At 41.1% G+C, this 14,564-nt stretch overlaps 1 protein-coding gene across 2 annotated transcripts in view; it reads right to left on the reverse strand.

The window, feature by feature from the left end:
- Positions 1-5,823, reverse strand: part of ctnna1 (catenin (cadherin-associated protein), alpha 1) — a 134,599-nt gene extending 128,776 nt beyond the window's left edge. Inside the window, exon 1 of one of the 2 annotated variants that reach the window (XM_067457174.1) lies at positions 5,710-5,823. The gene's annotated coding sequence lies outside the window, so the exon portion shown is untranslated. Of the gene's footprint in view, positions 1-5,505 lie in introns of both variants that reach the window. The other variant, XM_067457173.1, reaches the window with a different exon arrangement.
- Positions 5,824-14,564: the final 8,741 nt, after the last annotated feature.

Here is a 14,564-nt window from a genome sequence, read left to right on the forward strand (position 1 = left end):
CTTTTTTTTTTACTGTGGTATCGATTAGGGATGCACGATATTGGATTTTTGCCGATATCCGATATGCCGATATTTTTCAGCTCATTTTGGTCGATGCCGATACCGATGCCGATATATGTTTATTTTTTCCCTTTGTTTGGAAACAACACCATTTTGAGCAAAAACTATTTTTTTTCATTCTGGTTTCAGATTTCTGAGGTATCCTTACTAAAAGGATTCTTGTTGAAGATAAATAAATGTTAATAAAGTTCTTTTTATGATAAGAGTATATTAAAAGCTCTGAAAATAACAATAATAAAGTCAGTAATTTTTCACCCCAGATGCAGCTGTAACCTAAATATTGTATTTTTGGATTTAACGTTTGTGCACATGAAGTGGGGGTGGCATGACATCCATTGATGCTGTCTTTTAATTCTACAATTATTGTAGAGCTCCTTGGATTATTTTTCATCATCCATTTCGTAAAATTTTATTACAGATTAATACACTGTATATAAAAGTATTTAATTTACAAGTGTCATGCTTGTGATTTATGACATCATTACTGATTTGTTTATTCAGAACAAGAAGTAACTTCAATTTATTTGTGTATTCTACTTTTCATTGTATTACTGTAACAACAGCGCACCCACTACATGTATAAATATATAGCGGTCTAGCTGGAGGGCACTAGGACCTGGAGGAGCTTCTGCTGCTGTGGAGGCTGCCGCACGCGCTAGAGAGTGGGGAGACGCGATTGGGCTTGTTTTGGGCTAGTTTTGTTGTGAAAACGTGGCAAATCTGCTGCTGACGGTCACGTCCTTCTGTACGTGCATTCAGAAATTCAAGGCAGCATTTAAAAACAGTCAATATAAATCACTGTACATGCAATGTATTTTCTTGTTTTCACTTGAAGAATGACTGCAGTGCTGACATGGTCTTATCGCTGTAGCACTCCTTGCACACGTGAGTTATTGCAGGCACATATCAACACGTTATCATATCGGCAAGGCATATCGGCATAATGTTTTCATATCGACCGATGCCGATTTTTATATTTTAAGCGTTTATCGGCCGATTCCGATGTCGTGCCGATAATATCGTGCATCCCTAGTATCGATATATCGATATTTTAGTCTGGTATCGTATCAAAGTCATAATTTTGCTATCGTGACAACACTAGGACAGCGTAAGGCCATCCTTAAAAATATTCTTGTTTGCCGTAACCCGACCGACCCTGTCAATTTAGGGCCGACTCAATTTTTTATTTTTTTTCCCTTTTAGTCCGACCGACTTGCCGGTTGTAAATTGGCTTTAAGACCGACCAATTTCTTTATTTTTACTTTTCAAACAACTAATACAACAGTAATAAAATAATATGAATTATATTTTAGTAAGTATTATAAATGTATAAATTGCCTGGGCCATACAAACGAAGGCTACGTTCTTTCGTTTATAGAAAAACCCGTGACGTCATCTATGTTTACACTATGGTTAACGGATGTCACACTATGGCCTGCACGTGCGTTCGTTTCGGTTCGGCTCATACTCTCATTCACTGAAACGTTAGACTGTTAAAGTCCTGTCGGAGATTTCGCCGCATTGTGTGACAGGAGTCAAGACCATGGACACGTTACACACACCAGGCAAGTGCACTGCAGAGGGGAGGGCTTTGAGCCCCTTCCCTTTTTGAAAATGAATCAAAAGTGCCCCTCTCAACATTTATCATTACTATATTGTGGCGAATAAAACAGATTTTGAATTATAATTAATATAACAACGTGTACAAAACAGTAACAAATGGCGGAAAAGTCGTTTATCTTGTCTCTGTCAGTCTGAAATGTCGTTGTCATAACGCGTTGCTATGGGTAGCGTGTGTTCTGCTCGACCCCAGCACGTGGTGGGAGCGGCGGCACTGGTTGTAACTTGAAAAATAATGGCGTCATTTTCACCATCATCACTCAGTATATTCGCCAGAAGACGCGAATGAGAACCCTCTGCAGTAAGAGAAGATCTGTCAATGTGCGCAGCGCGCGCACGTCTCACAGCGCGCAAATATTGAGTTCTTTCAAGTCTTGCGTTTGAACGGATAAACTCACACAAAAAGTATGGCAACATGTCGATCTTGATGAGTATCCATCAGACAGTCTGTAAGTTATATGGCTTAAGAGAACTTTATACAATTGAGAAAGACGAGCATATCTCTGTATTAGGTCTTAAAGGGGCAGTAGCCTTTACTGCTGTCTGTCAAACAAAAGATAAGGACTCACTCACTGCTCTTGATTGAATAGCTGGTTATAGCTACTTAATTAATTGAATTCATAAAAACAACTTTTTGCTTTTTAATATTCAAATGCACTAGTCTATATCACCAGATGCGTTGGTCTGGCAAGAAGTGCAAGCCACTTCAGAGACACAGATAGTTGCGTGTTCAGATTTAACACAATCGAGCGTAAAAATAAGAAACATATTACGGGGAAAATACTAAAACGGGAAGACAGCGGGAAAAGAGCTAAAATACGTGAGAAACCCGGAAAAAAAGGGAGGGTTGACAGCTTTGAGTCAATGACAGCTAGCTGGTGGCCTTTTCTTAAAGAATGCACCTGAAATTTATGCAATAAAAATGTTTTTGACAAATATTTCAATTTGTTTGTGGTCCATATAGCCTGCAATTAGCATACACGCCCGAAGGCACGGCTTGAAGACCCAGTCAGTGATGTCACGATATGCCAATTTGTTTAAATTCATACCTACGTAATCACCATCACCAAAAATGTACTTTTTTTTTTTTATTAAAATTTGAAAAAAAAAATATAGACCTACTTACCGACCCTTTTTTTTTTTTTTTTTACTGTTACTGCAAACCAAAATATTTTTAAGGATGGCCTAAGCAGGAGACATCCAGTTAGGAAACAACTTAGAAGGATATATCTAAATTGTGTTATATCCTTCTATGCTAAATTGTGGATAATTAAACTATATATCACATGCTGAAGTAAATTTCTGGAGTGTTAACAAATAACAATTAAAAGAAAGAAAAAAAACAAGAACCGTACAGAACCGAAAACCGTGACCCTAAAACCATGATACGAACCGAACCGTGGGTTTTGTGAACCATGCCACCCCTAACCATGAGAGCTGTAACTGTAAAAGGCTAAAAGAGGGAGTAATACCATTTCAAATACAAACACGTAAGCCAATCACAGCAGGGGGTATTTACACTGAAGTCTCCCAGCTGATAGTATGGTGTTCCTAATAATCCTGAGCCGGTTTTTGAAACTATTCTATAAATAATTGTTTTGAAACTGGAACCGTGGTGAAAAACTACAACAAATATTGTACATACAATTAAAAAGCAGATGTAAAAGTTCTCTTCTTGTCCACAAACTTCACATGCGAAATGTTTTAAACTTAATGTCCGAAACATGCTTAACAGTATTAGTAAGACTCTTCCTTAATTTTATTGATACAAAATTTATTTTGCAGTTTTCAAGCTTTGCCCCAAGTGATATTACCAAATAAATAACAGCAAGGTAAAAGAGACACAACGAGCATTTTTATAACCTCATTTCAAAACATCAACATTATCAATGTCAATATTTCCACAAAGATGGTCCATGTTGACTACCACTGAACTAGATTTCTTTAAAAGTAACACCACACTTTTTGAATTGTGTGAAAAACAACAGTCAAAGTACCTTGGTTTAAATGGTAACTAAACAAAATTGAAGACATTTTGTATGATAACATTTTAATTAACCAAATCCCTTACTGAAACAATCCCTTCATTAAACAAAGTATGACAATAGTATGTCTTTGTTATTTGGTATGAAATAATTGTGTTGAAATTGTTTTTGTACACCAATTTTTATGCTGGGCGTGTCTGTAAAAATTGGCCAATTTACCAGGAATTTTGTCAAAAGAAAAATTACACTTCCGCAAAAAGTGTATCCCAAGCATATTAAATAATAATTAGGAAATACATTCCAAAGACTCTATTCTTCTTACACTATCAACCACTACATTTTGAAAGGGTCATTATAATCTAAGACCTCCAGTCCCCTAGTGTCAGTGTTATGAAATTATCTTTTAAATAATGTGGCTTCTCTCCAGATAAAGTAATAGTGTCCTATCCAAATCTGTAAGAACCTTAAAAAGACACATCAAATGATAAAGATGTATCTTTCCGCCTTTGACAATAACCATCCAATACTGATCCCCTTATTAACCACAAATTACTTTTCTTTTGCTTGCATTGCTTTCTCAATAATTGGCTCAATTTAACTAACTTTTTTCCCCTCATTTTTAATTACTTACTACAGTGTCAATTGGTGTTTAAATGGAATGTTCTCTATTTATGTAGAGGGACAATTTGAGGGGAAACAATACATTTTTTTTTTAAATCTCAATTAATTTCAAGGCCTGAAACAGTAGTGAATGCGTCAATATCTAATTTTTGGTACCTCAAATTTTTTTATCAAAAAAAGTCATCCGGGTAACCGAAAGCGGTGCTACTTTCATGTATTGCGTCACACCGACACGACACCGTGGTGTCTCAATCTTATTTAAGAACACGCAACTGGCGTTGTATAGCGTCCAAGTTATAATTTTTTTAGTACATTAAATCACTTTACCTTTGGCGACTACGTTGAGATAATATCCCAAACAATAATGCATTCAAATCTACCCAGGTCATTTATTTGACGAGTAGCCGTAAAAATAAACGGGATAATGTACTTTCACTTTGCCATAACAATCAGCTGACTGTCCACTGTTACAAACGAGGTTAGAGAACGAAATATTATCAGGTTGTATTTTTATCATATGCGCAGTATTTTGGTAGACAACAACATATTTCAGTAGACAACATTATCCCGTTTCATCATGTATTATGAAACAGCTAAGGGCAGAACTCACAGGAAGGGCCTGTGATCCTAGTTTGTGGTTAAGGCGGAGCCCTAAACTCCTCATATGGATTTTTTTATTTCTCAAATGCCTTAACCCAACATTGAATTTTTTAAAAAATATTAAATCATCCACAAAACACATACGATAACATTTTGATTAAAAAAACATTTAAGAATACCACTTCAAGAATAAAACAACTGACACATTTCTCCTGAAATGAGACGTGCAGCTAACGGCTAACTAGCATCCCCCACCAAAGTTTCCAGGATAGTTTCTGTTTTAATACTTCAAGAAGTTATCAACTATTTACCCCTTTTATGGCGCTTCTAAATTCGTCAACGTGTGATGAATAAGACGTTTACAAGAAAATAAAAACTGGTGTTTATTAAGTGAAATACTAAACGACAAAGAAAGTAATATCCCAAACATTCCATGAAGTTGGGAAACGCGCTAACAATGTAGCCACAAACCAAAATTACGCATTTCGGTCGCCCTTATATTCACAATATAGACACACACGGAACCAATTATGACGCATATTCAATTTTCTACGAGTTATTAATGAAAATAATGCCATTTAAACTACCAAACGTTAGACAAAAGCAAAAACCTACTTACCAAACTGTTGAAATTCCTGTCAGATTCAAAATGGAGGGATGGGACTTTTAAAATACTGTGGTAAAGTTTTTCAGCGTTGTATAATCCCTCCCGGCGGCTAAAAAAAGCCAAACGATATAATCCACTAAAACTTGACTAAAAGAGCCCGTTCGTGTGATAACTGGGAGAGTTCGTGGAGTGTTAAAGAGGAGTTTCGGTTTTTACCGTGAGTGAGCTCAATGAGCAGGATGATGGCGGATTCCCAACAGTCAGTCAGTCAGTCAGTGTTATCAGGTGTGTTTGGGAGTGGCTCGAGTAGGCTACTCGAGAAAAGTTCAGCTGAATGCGCAGTGGGGGACATCAAAACACAATGGTGTAAGATTAAAATGTGTGAAGGGAGATTTTAATTTGTGAAGGCACTTTTAACATCTCTGTTCACTGGATCTAAGTATATTCTCTATAGGCTACTCACTATTAAGTTTCGGTTCAGCTCAGTTCATGTGATTTATTTATTGGCATGACAATAGTAGGCTAATTTTGTTTTACATTTGCATCAGCCTCATAAATTAAGCATCAAGAGACATACTCTGTAAAGAGAAGATACATTTTATTTTTAAATAGCCTACAAAATAAGCTATTAAAATTGCCTTTGTGATAAAAGGAATCGATCTATCTTTGTGATATCTATCTATCTATCTATCTATCTATCTATCTATCTATCTATCTATCTATCTATCTATCTATCTATCTATCTATCTATCTATCTATCTATCTATCTACCTATCTATCTATCTATCTACCTATCTATCTATCTACGTATGTATGCATGTATGTATGTATATTTATGTATCTGTCTGTCTATCCAGTCTAAGATGGTGTGATGATCTTAACTGGTCTGTTGGTAATTTTAGGACATTTTGGCCACTTCTTTGGTTGGGGGCTAGTTTGATGACCAGCTGAATATCAGTTTAGACATGTTTAAAATATTTTCTTAAAGGGATACTCCACTGTTTTTTCCATGGGCGTCGGAAGCAAATAAAAAGTGGGTGGGTCACTAGCGGCTAAGGCAAAATATGATAGGTGGGGAAGTAGTTTTGCGGGGGTTGGGTCTGGGGGTTCTCCCCCAGAAAAAAAAAGATTTCATAGATGTGATTTCCTGCATTATGGGGCGTTTTAGGCCATATCCCTTTCCTATACCAAAAAAGACCTCAAACCAGTCATACCAATAGTCTAATAAAAAGGCTATATTCATTTAACTGCCATAAATCAACAGTTTCACAGATAATGATAATGAACAAGTTGCATGTTTTTTATGCTCTGTATCCAGACAGAAAAAAGTGCCGTTTACTAAACGATTGATTGGGCCAGACAAAATTACAGAAATCACTAAATTATTCACCGTGGCTATAGGGGTAAGACGCATAGCACTAAGTTTTGACGCATATCGGAGCATAGCTTCGAATCTGCCTTTTGCCACACTCGCTCTATTCCCTTTCCCCATCACATATCAGATCGGAAAGGTATTTATTTTCAATAAATAAATAGAAAATATTAGAAAAGGGGAAATAAAGCTTTTTACATGTGTTTAATAATACGTTTCTTAATAAGTTTCTCGGTTAAGTGGTAGTCAATGTAAGCAGACGTGCTGAATTAGAGACGATAAAAGTGAGTGGGTCCAATATCATTGGTCTTAAAAAGTGGGTGGGTCTTGTCCCACCCACACACAATGGTTCCGACGCCCATGTTTTTTTCATATTAAACTATGTCATTCCTTTAACTAAAGCCCCTTTCACACTGCGATTCCGGCAAATACACGGATAATGCGACCCGGCATTTGTTCCCGGGTCGCTAGATTTGGTCCATTCACACTGCCAGCGAAATACCGTAATATGTGCGCTTTTCACACACAACCCGTAACGGTCCCGGGTCGAGTTGACACGTGACGTCCGGATGTGACGTATAATGTACGAGTCGAAAAAGATTGGCGCCAAAGAATAAGGAAAGGCAAAACAGAAGTGTTCTCATTGCTTTGTAAACATGGCTGTTGACCAGCAACTAGCGGCATTGTTGTTTATGCTAAATGCCCAAATTACTTTATGTTTTTCTATATTGAATTCTTTCCGAAGAGTTAATGAGATAACGCGTACGCTGGAAGAAAAGCTTGCTGAGAGTAGAAAACAAAGTGAAGCAGCGAGACTTAGAGCACAGAGGCGCCATCGGATGCTAAAAGCTTCCACTCTGTGTACACGGCTCATGCAACTGGGTGTTTCTGATAGAAGAATGTGGATGCTACGAAGACCTCAAGGTGCTGTGTTTTGGCTGTGTTTATGTCCTCGAAAACTTCGCCGCCGATCAGTGGCGTCAGCACTTTCGCATGTCACGCACCACGTTCGAGTTTGTTCTGCAACTTGTTGAGCGAAGTCTGAGACGAAAGTCTACAAACTGGAGAAGCCACTTGAACCACGCCGTAGATTGGCTATTGTTTTGTGGTGGTATGCTACCCCTGGCGAATACCGCACAATCGGTTGTCTTTTTGGTGTGGGGCTGTCGACTGTTTGTACTCTGGTTCATGAAGTGACCGCGACATTGAAGAGTACTTTTCAAACGTTTCATCACCTTGCCCAGAGGAGAAGCTCTTCAGAACACTATAAATGGATTCGCTCAACGTGGGTATCCATTATGTGCTGGTGCAATAGACGGTAGTCACATCCCTATTATTGCTCCCCGGGAAGATGCTGCAGCTTACTACAATCGTAAAGGATGGCATTCAGGCTATGAAAACGCTCTTCTAACTTGTTTACACCAAAATAAAACATGTCAACAATTCTCAATAAAAAATACTTTATTTTGGATAGAATATAAAGTGTGTTGTGCCTGTTTACATAAAATGTAACAATTTCAAGTATACAGAAAACAATTGTTGTTGTGATCCAGCACTTGGTGAAACTTTTTTTTCAAAGCCTTCAGCTTACTTATAATTTGCGCTTTCTCTCTCGGGAAACCACGCTGATGCATTTTTATTTTTATTTGCTCATAAACGACCGCATCACGTACCGTTCCACTGAGCTGGCGAACGATCTCATCTTCAGCGCGGAGAGTAAGGAGCTCCGTGGTCTCAACTTGTGTCCAGTTTGCGCACATTTCTGCGTGTTTAATTGTAGTTTAATTTGTGTGCGAAAACTCTGCGTTTAAAACACCGACTAGCTCTTCTGGCACTGCAGGGTTGTATTATTGAAAAAAAAAACAAGCTCTAGGAGTCGCACGATAACTACGTCATCACTGCGTCACATCCGTTGCGGCATTAGTTTCGGCTTTTGTTCACACAGCGCTCGTCCCGGGTCGGATACCGCAATATTACTAGGTCCCCGACCCGGGTCGAATTCGGTAATCAATCCCGGGACGTGGTTGCTTTCACACAGAAGGCGACCCGGCAATGTTCCGGGAATATTCCGGGTCCGATGTGCAGTGTGAAAGGGGCTTAAGATGAGTGGATACATACCTCTCTCATCTCAGTGTGTGAACTTACTTGCTTTGACGTGCGGTGACATTTTGAACGCACTTAGCTTAGCCCACTAAGCCCAGTTCATTAGGTACCAAACAGAGATCAAGTTAGAAGCGACCAAACACCTCCACGTTTTCCCTATTTAAATACAGTTATACAAATATCTGAATGACCAATTATGGTGACAAAATAAAACGTGGCGCTTTTCTTTTCTCTTTCATAGGTTAACTCGACGCTGCGAAATGACGCATATGGGGTACGCCCATGGGCGTGCCGATTGTCTGAAGCCCTTATAAAATCACGCCAATTCATTGGCTGATGGCGCAGCACCGCCCCTCTAGCTCATCACCTTTGAGCTATACTGATGCGCGTGCCATCTTCTCCCCAGATTTCTCTGCCTTCACGAGGCGGTAGCATCGCTCCCTTCGTGCGATTTATCTGACCCTTAAAAACTGGATTTTATCATCTTTCTCCTTCACTACTGATCTATAAAACTATTGATCCCCAGCCCAGAAGCACGTGATACCATTTCTTTCGGCCTGGCTTACACTTTGCTCATGACAGCGCCTGACTCCGAAGATTTTGAGCCTGTCTCGTTTGACTACGCTTTCCCGCCTGGCGGCCAGGAAAAAGCGCGGCCTAACGTTCGGGGCTGGGTCAGACTGCGCAAGCGTTTCTGCCCGCCTCCTGGCCGCTCTCCGAGTCCACCCCCTTCACACTCGCCGCCAGTGCGTCTCGAGGGGCGGGGTCGGCTCAACCTCTCGCCAGGGAATGGAGACACTTTAGGCTTTCTCCCCAAGTCCGACGGATCACATTTTCACTACCCATTTTCTAGGAGACACGGCCCGTTCTCTCCAGCGGTCAGTGGACCTTACGTTTCCCATTCAGGTCATCGCAGCCTACTCGTTTGTGCAGGGGAGTGGTTCTTGTCGATAGACCTGTAAGATGCGTTTCCATATTCAGGTCATTCAACGACACATGAAGTTCCTCAGGTTTCCCTTAGGAGGGAAGGCTTTCCGATACAGGGTGCTCCCCTTCGGTTTGCTCTGGCACCAAGGACGTTCACTAAGTGTGTGAATGCTGCTCTGGCCCCGCTGTGGCTCCAGGGCATCCGCATACTCAACTACCTGGACAATTGGCTCTTATTGGCCCAGTCCAGAGAGATGGCGAATGATTATAGAGACTCTGTGCTTCGTCACGTCCGTTCCCTTGGCCTAAGAGTAAACACTGTTAAGAGTGTGTCCTTACCATCCCGAAAGACCACCTTTTTAGGGGTCTGTCTGGATTCCGTGTCAATGCAGGCCCGTCTGGCTCCTCATGCCTGCAGCCTCCCAGGTCCTTCCTCTGGGGCTGCTCCACATGAGGCCCCTCCATTGGTGAATGAAACATGCGGGGATCCGAATTATAGGATCCCCTACCGCCTTTTGAGGGTGTCGCAAGGTTGCTTTCGAGCCCTATCAGTGTGGCGAGACCCTTTTTTCTCCAAAGAGGTGTCGGCACGGGGGTCGTTTTCCGTTGCCAGATTATCAGGACGGACACCTTCCTCACAGGTTGGGGTACGGTATTCGAAGGCCATCCAGGCACCTGGTGCGGCATCTGGACGGAGCATCGTACGGCATCTGGACGGAGGAGACTCAAGCCTGGCACGTTAAGCTGCCCAGAGCTTAGAGCGGTCTCCCTGGGCCTTCGGCATTTCCTTACCCTCCTCACAGGGCACCATGTCGTTGTCAGGACAGACAACATGGCGGTGGTGTCTCTTGTGAATTGCCAAAGGGGGCTCTCGGTCGCGCACGCTGGACAGGCATGCACGCCGTCTCCTCCTGTGGGCCTACGGCAAATTCCTGTCCCTCAGGGCAACCCCATATCCCCAGGGTTCTGAACCTCGCGGCAGACTCCTTTTCGAGGCAGAAACCACAGTCAGGGGAATGGATGTTAAATCCTCTCACTCTTCGCTACGAAGGAGTCGTCCCAATGCCCGCTTTGGTTCTCTCTAAGTCCTCCTGCACCGTTGGGAGTGGATGCGTTCGCTCACCCCTGGCCGAGGTTGAAGCTCTATGCATTCCCACCCATCAAGCTGATTCCGGCGGTTCTGTGCAGAGTGAGAGAGAGCAAGGCCAATCTTCTTCCTCATCCCGAGATCTGGAAGCTGTGGGTGTAGCCTACCAGGGGCCATCAGTCTTAAGGACCGGTCTACCAGCAGATGTGCAAGAGACCATCGCTAATTACCCCTCTACGAGGAAGCTTAGTCATCCAAGTGGGAGGTTTTTCAGTCACGGTGTTCGGCCCACAGTAGAAGTCCAGTCGACTGCCCTATTGGTTCCGTTCTGGAGTTTCTGTAGGAGAAGTTTGCAGCCGGGGCGGCAGCTACTATTCTCAGAGCTAACTTCTTTAAGCAAGTGGGGGATTTGCAAGCCCTCTCTGTTAGCTAGGCTTGCTTGGTTTTGCTCCCGCCCTAGTTAGGTCTCTCTGAGACCCAGGCTGGGTTATGTGCCCAAGGTTTTGTACACATCCTTTCGTTCGCAGGTCACCATCCTCCATTCTTTCCACCCTCCACCTTTTGTATCCTCAGAGGACAAGAGGTTACATTTGCTTTGCATTGAAGCTGTATGTTGATCGTTCGGGTGGTTGGAGGAAGTCTAGCCAGTTGCTGGTGTGTTTCGGAGCCGGCCGCCGTGGGCTTGCCACATCGAAGCAGAGCATTTCACATGGCTATCTCTCGAAGTTTATGAGGTGCGCGGAGTTCCTTCACCTCTGGGAATTAGAGCACACTCTTCTAGAGGTGTGGCCTCTTCTTAGGCACTCTCCAAGGGGGCTCTCTTGGAGGACATTTGCGTTGCGGCAGGATGGTCCTAACCGAACACTTTTGTTAAATTTTATAGTTTAGATCTTGACATGGCTCCGGGTTCGCATGTTCTGTCAGCTTAATCCAGCCGTTCAAGTCTACCTGACGTTCGTGTCAGATGCGGCAGCGCTTTAGCTGGGCGTGTGTGGTATACCGTTCCCTATATGCATCATTTTGCAGCGTCGAGTGAACCTATGAAAGAGAACATCTCAGGTTACTCACGTAACCTATGTTTTCTGAATAGGGAACGAGACGCTGCGCACGCTGCCAAGCTCCCCGCGCTGCCGACAAGCCGTCTTGCTCGGCAGAGAAATCTGGGGAGAAGATAGCGCGCGTGCCAGTATAGCTCAAAGGTAATTAGCTAGAGGGGCGGTGCTGCGCCATGCATCAGCCAATATATTGGCATGATTCTATAAGGACTTCAGACCATCGGCACGCCCATGGGCGTGTCCCATATGCGTAATTTCGCAGCGTCTCATTCCCTTTTCAGAGAACATAGGTTACATGAGTAAGCTAAGACGTTTTTTTAAGCGTGACTTTTTACTGCGCTGAAGTACTCTCAAAAGTGCTATTCCACCATACATTATAGTTATCCTTTTTAACCCGCTTAGAAAAGCGCCACGTTTTATTTTGGTTCACCATACTTGGTTGTTCAACTATTAACTGTAAATAGGGAAACCGTGAAGGTGTTTGGTCGAGACGAGAGAGGTATGTATCAACTCGTTTAAGTTAAGGGAATAACATAGTTTAATATGAAAAAACGGTGGAGTGTCTCTTTAAGCAATTATTTTTCTGTTAGATTATTTGTCCTAATATTACATTTCCTAAAATTACCATGATTATTAACGATGATTTAATCTCAAATCAGTACATTATAATCATTATTTCTTTATATGAAAAAGAGGGAGTAAGTAATGCATTGAATATATGAGCAGCTGGTATGAGTTTTTTTCTCTCCTCAGAACACAGTGCAGAGTGCAGAGCAAGTGGGTCTGACTCATATAGGAAGTTATTGAGATGTAAGTCCCAGGCGAGTTGTAGCATGAATAGTAATAATCTTACATTTTCAGCAGTTTATATGGAGAGGGCACAGTGCTCTTAGAGCCAAGTGAATGATAGTCATTTAATTTATTTTGTATTTACTAAGAATTCATAATGGAACTCTGCATTGAGTTTTATATTTTAGCTGGAATCGTAATGAAGTTATATTTTATGCAAGACTGTCATATTCCTCTTTGGAGGAGAACGAATCTCATATTCTGTTTGAATGGTGGTCTCAAGTTATCCGCTCCATCAGTCAACAGAGGGAGAGAGAGGCTACTCTAGTGAAAGAGTAATACAACCATCATGAACATCACACTTTAACCTCTAGTGGAAATGATTACATATATGCATGATATAGTTATGCTGACTGTGTCATACAAGGCTGTATTCATGTTCTTGATAGTCCTTTTGGAGGAGGGTAGATGAACCGATGTGTGAGAATATGACATATAGACCATATGCACTGCTAAGCAATTTTGGTAAAGGAGGAGACTGCAATATGGATGACAAGTACTTTGTCTTCACAAGCCTGAATACCAATGTGAAATATAATGAGCAAATCTGCCAGACCCAAGTGTATTTTCTTGGAGCTTAATGAAGTGGAGGGGCAATAAACAGGTTATTGGATGGGGCCAGATGTATTAAAAAAATAAACATGCGCATCTCACCTATAATAGCCGTACAAAAAAGATGACGGTGCATGAAAGTGGATGTTTTATTCTCTTCAATATGTTGTTTTTGCAAATAATGTGTCTGTTTTTTACTGTGTCATATGGCATTTTCTAATTTTCTCTTTATGGGAACATAAAACAGCATTGGGGTAATTGAAAGCTGTGTTAATTTAGCCCTTATAAATTCATAATTTCCACAGGTTACACATCTCATGATTGTTGCCCTTTGGGAAACTTCTGCGATTCCCTGGAAGGAAACTAAATAAATAACTCTCTGACAAATCAGGAGAAGCCAAGTGGTCGTAATACCAATTAGATGCACAGAGGAAATTGCTTTAGTGGTAGAGCACAGACAATAATCTAAACTCAGTGGATAAGGAAAGGAGAGTGCATTAACAACAATGACTTCTTGTTCTTCAGGCACTGGAGGAAGAAAAACCCCACTAAATTAGTTGGTTGGTCTAGACATTAATTAAGAACTTCTACAACACCTGTGTTCAGCGTGAAGCCCTAAACTGCTTGCACTGATTCAAACTTACACCGGTCATTAAGGGGTGTGTCAATGTAGCCTAAAACAGTAATGTCCCTCTGAAGTTAACAAAAGTAGCCATTTTTAGCCATGAGCTCCTCTTATTCAACTGCATAATTTATAATTTTTCTTTGTCTGTATAATGCTACATAAAGCTCCAAAGGTTTTAAAAGGTTGTGTCTAAAAGGCATAGTTCACTGTAAAATGAAAATTCTGTAATTTGCTCATCTTCATGTTGTTTGAAACCTATGACTTTCTTTCTTCCGTGGAACACGAAAGAAGACATTTTGAACTGTCTTTGTTCATTATAAATGTGACATTAAATGATGACAGAATTTTGATTTTCTGGTTTAAGTTAGTGGTTCTCAGGTGGTGAGTTGCATGCAGGTCTGTTCTTATGATTAACTTTTTAGAACTTTCTTTTTTTTTTGAGTTCACAAAACTGACACATTTTAAGTAATCTGAACTGTTTCATAGTTTTGAGTTTTATGA

Source organism: Pseudorasbora parva, chromosome 11 (genome assembly GCF_024679245.1).
Source record: "Pseudorasbora parva isolate DD20220531a chromosome 11, ASM2467924v1, whole genome shotgun sequence".
NCBI lineage: Eukaryota > Metazoa > Chordata > Actinopteri > Cypriniformes > Gobionidae > Pseudorasbora > Pseudorasbora parva.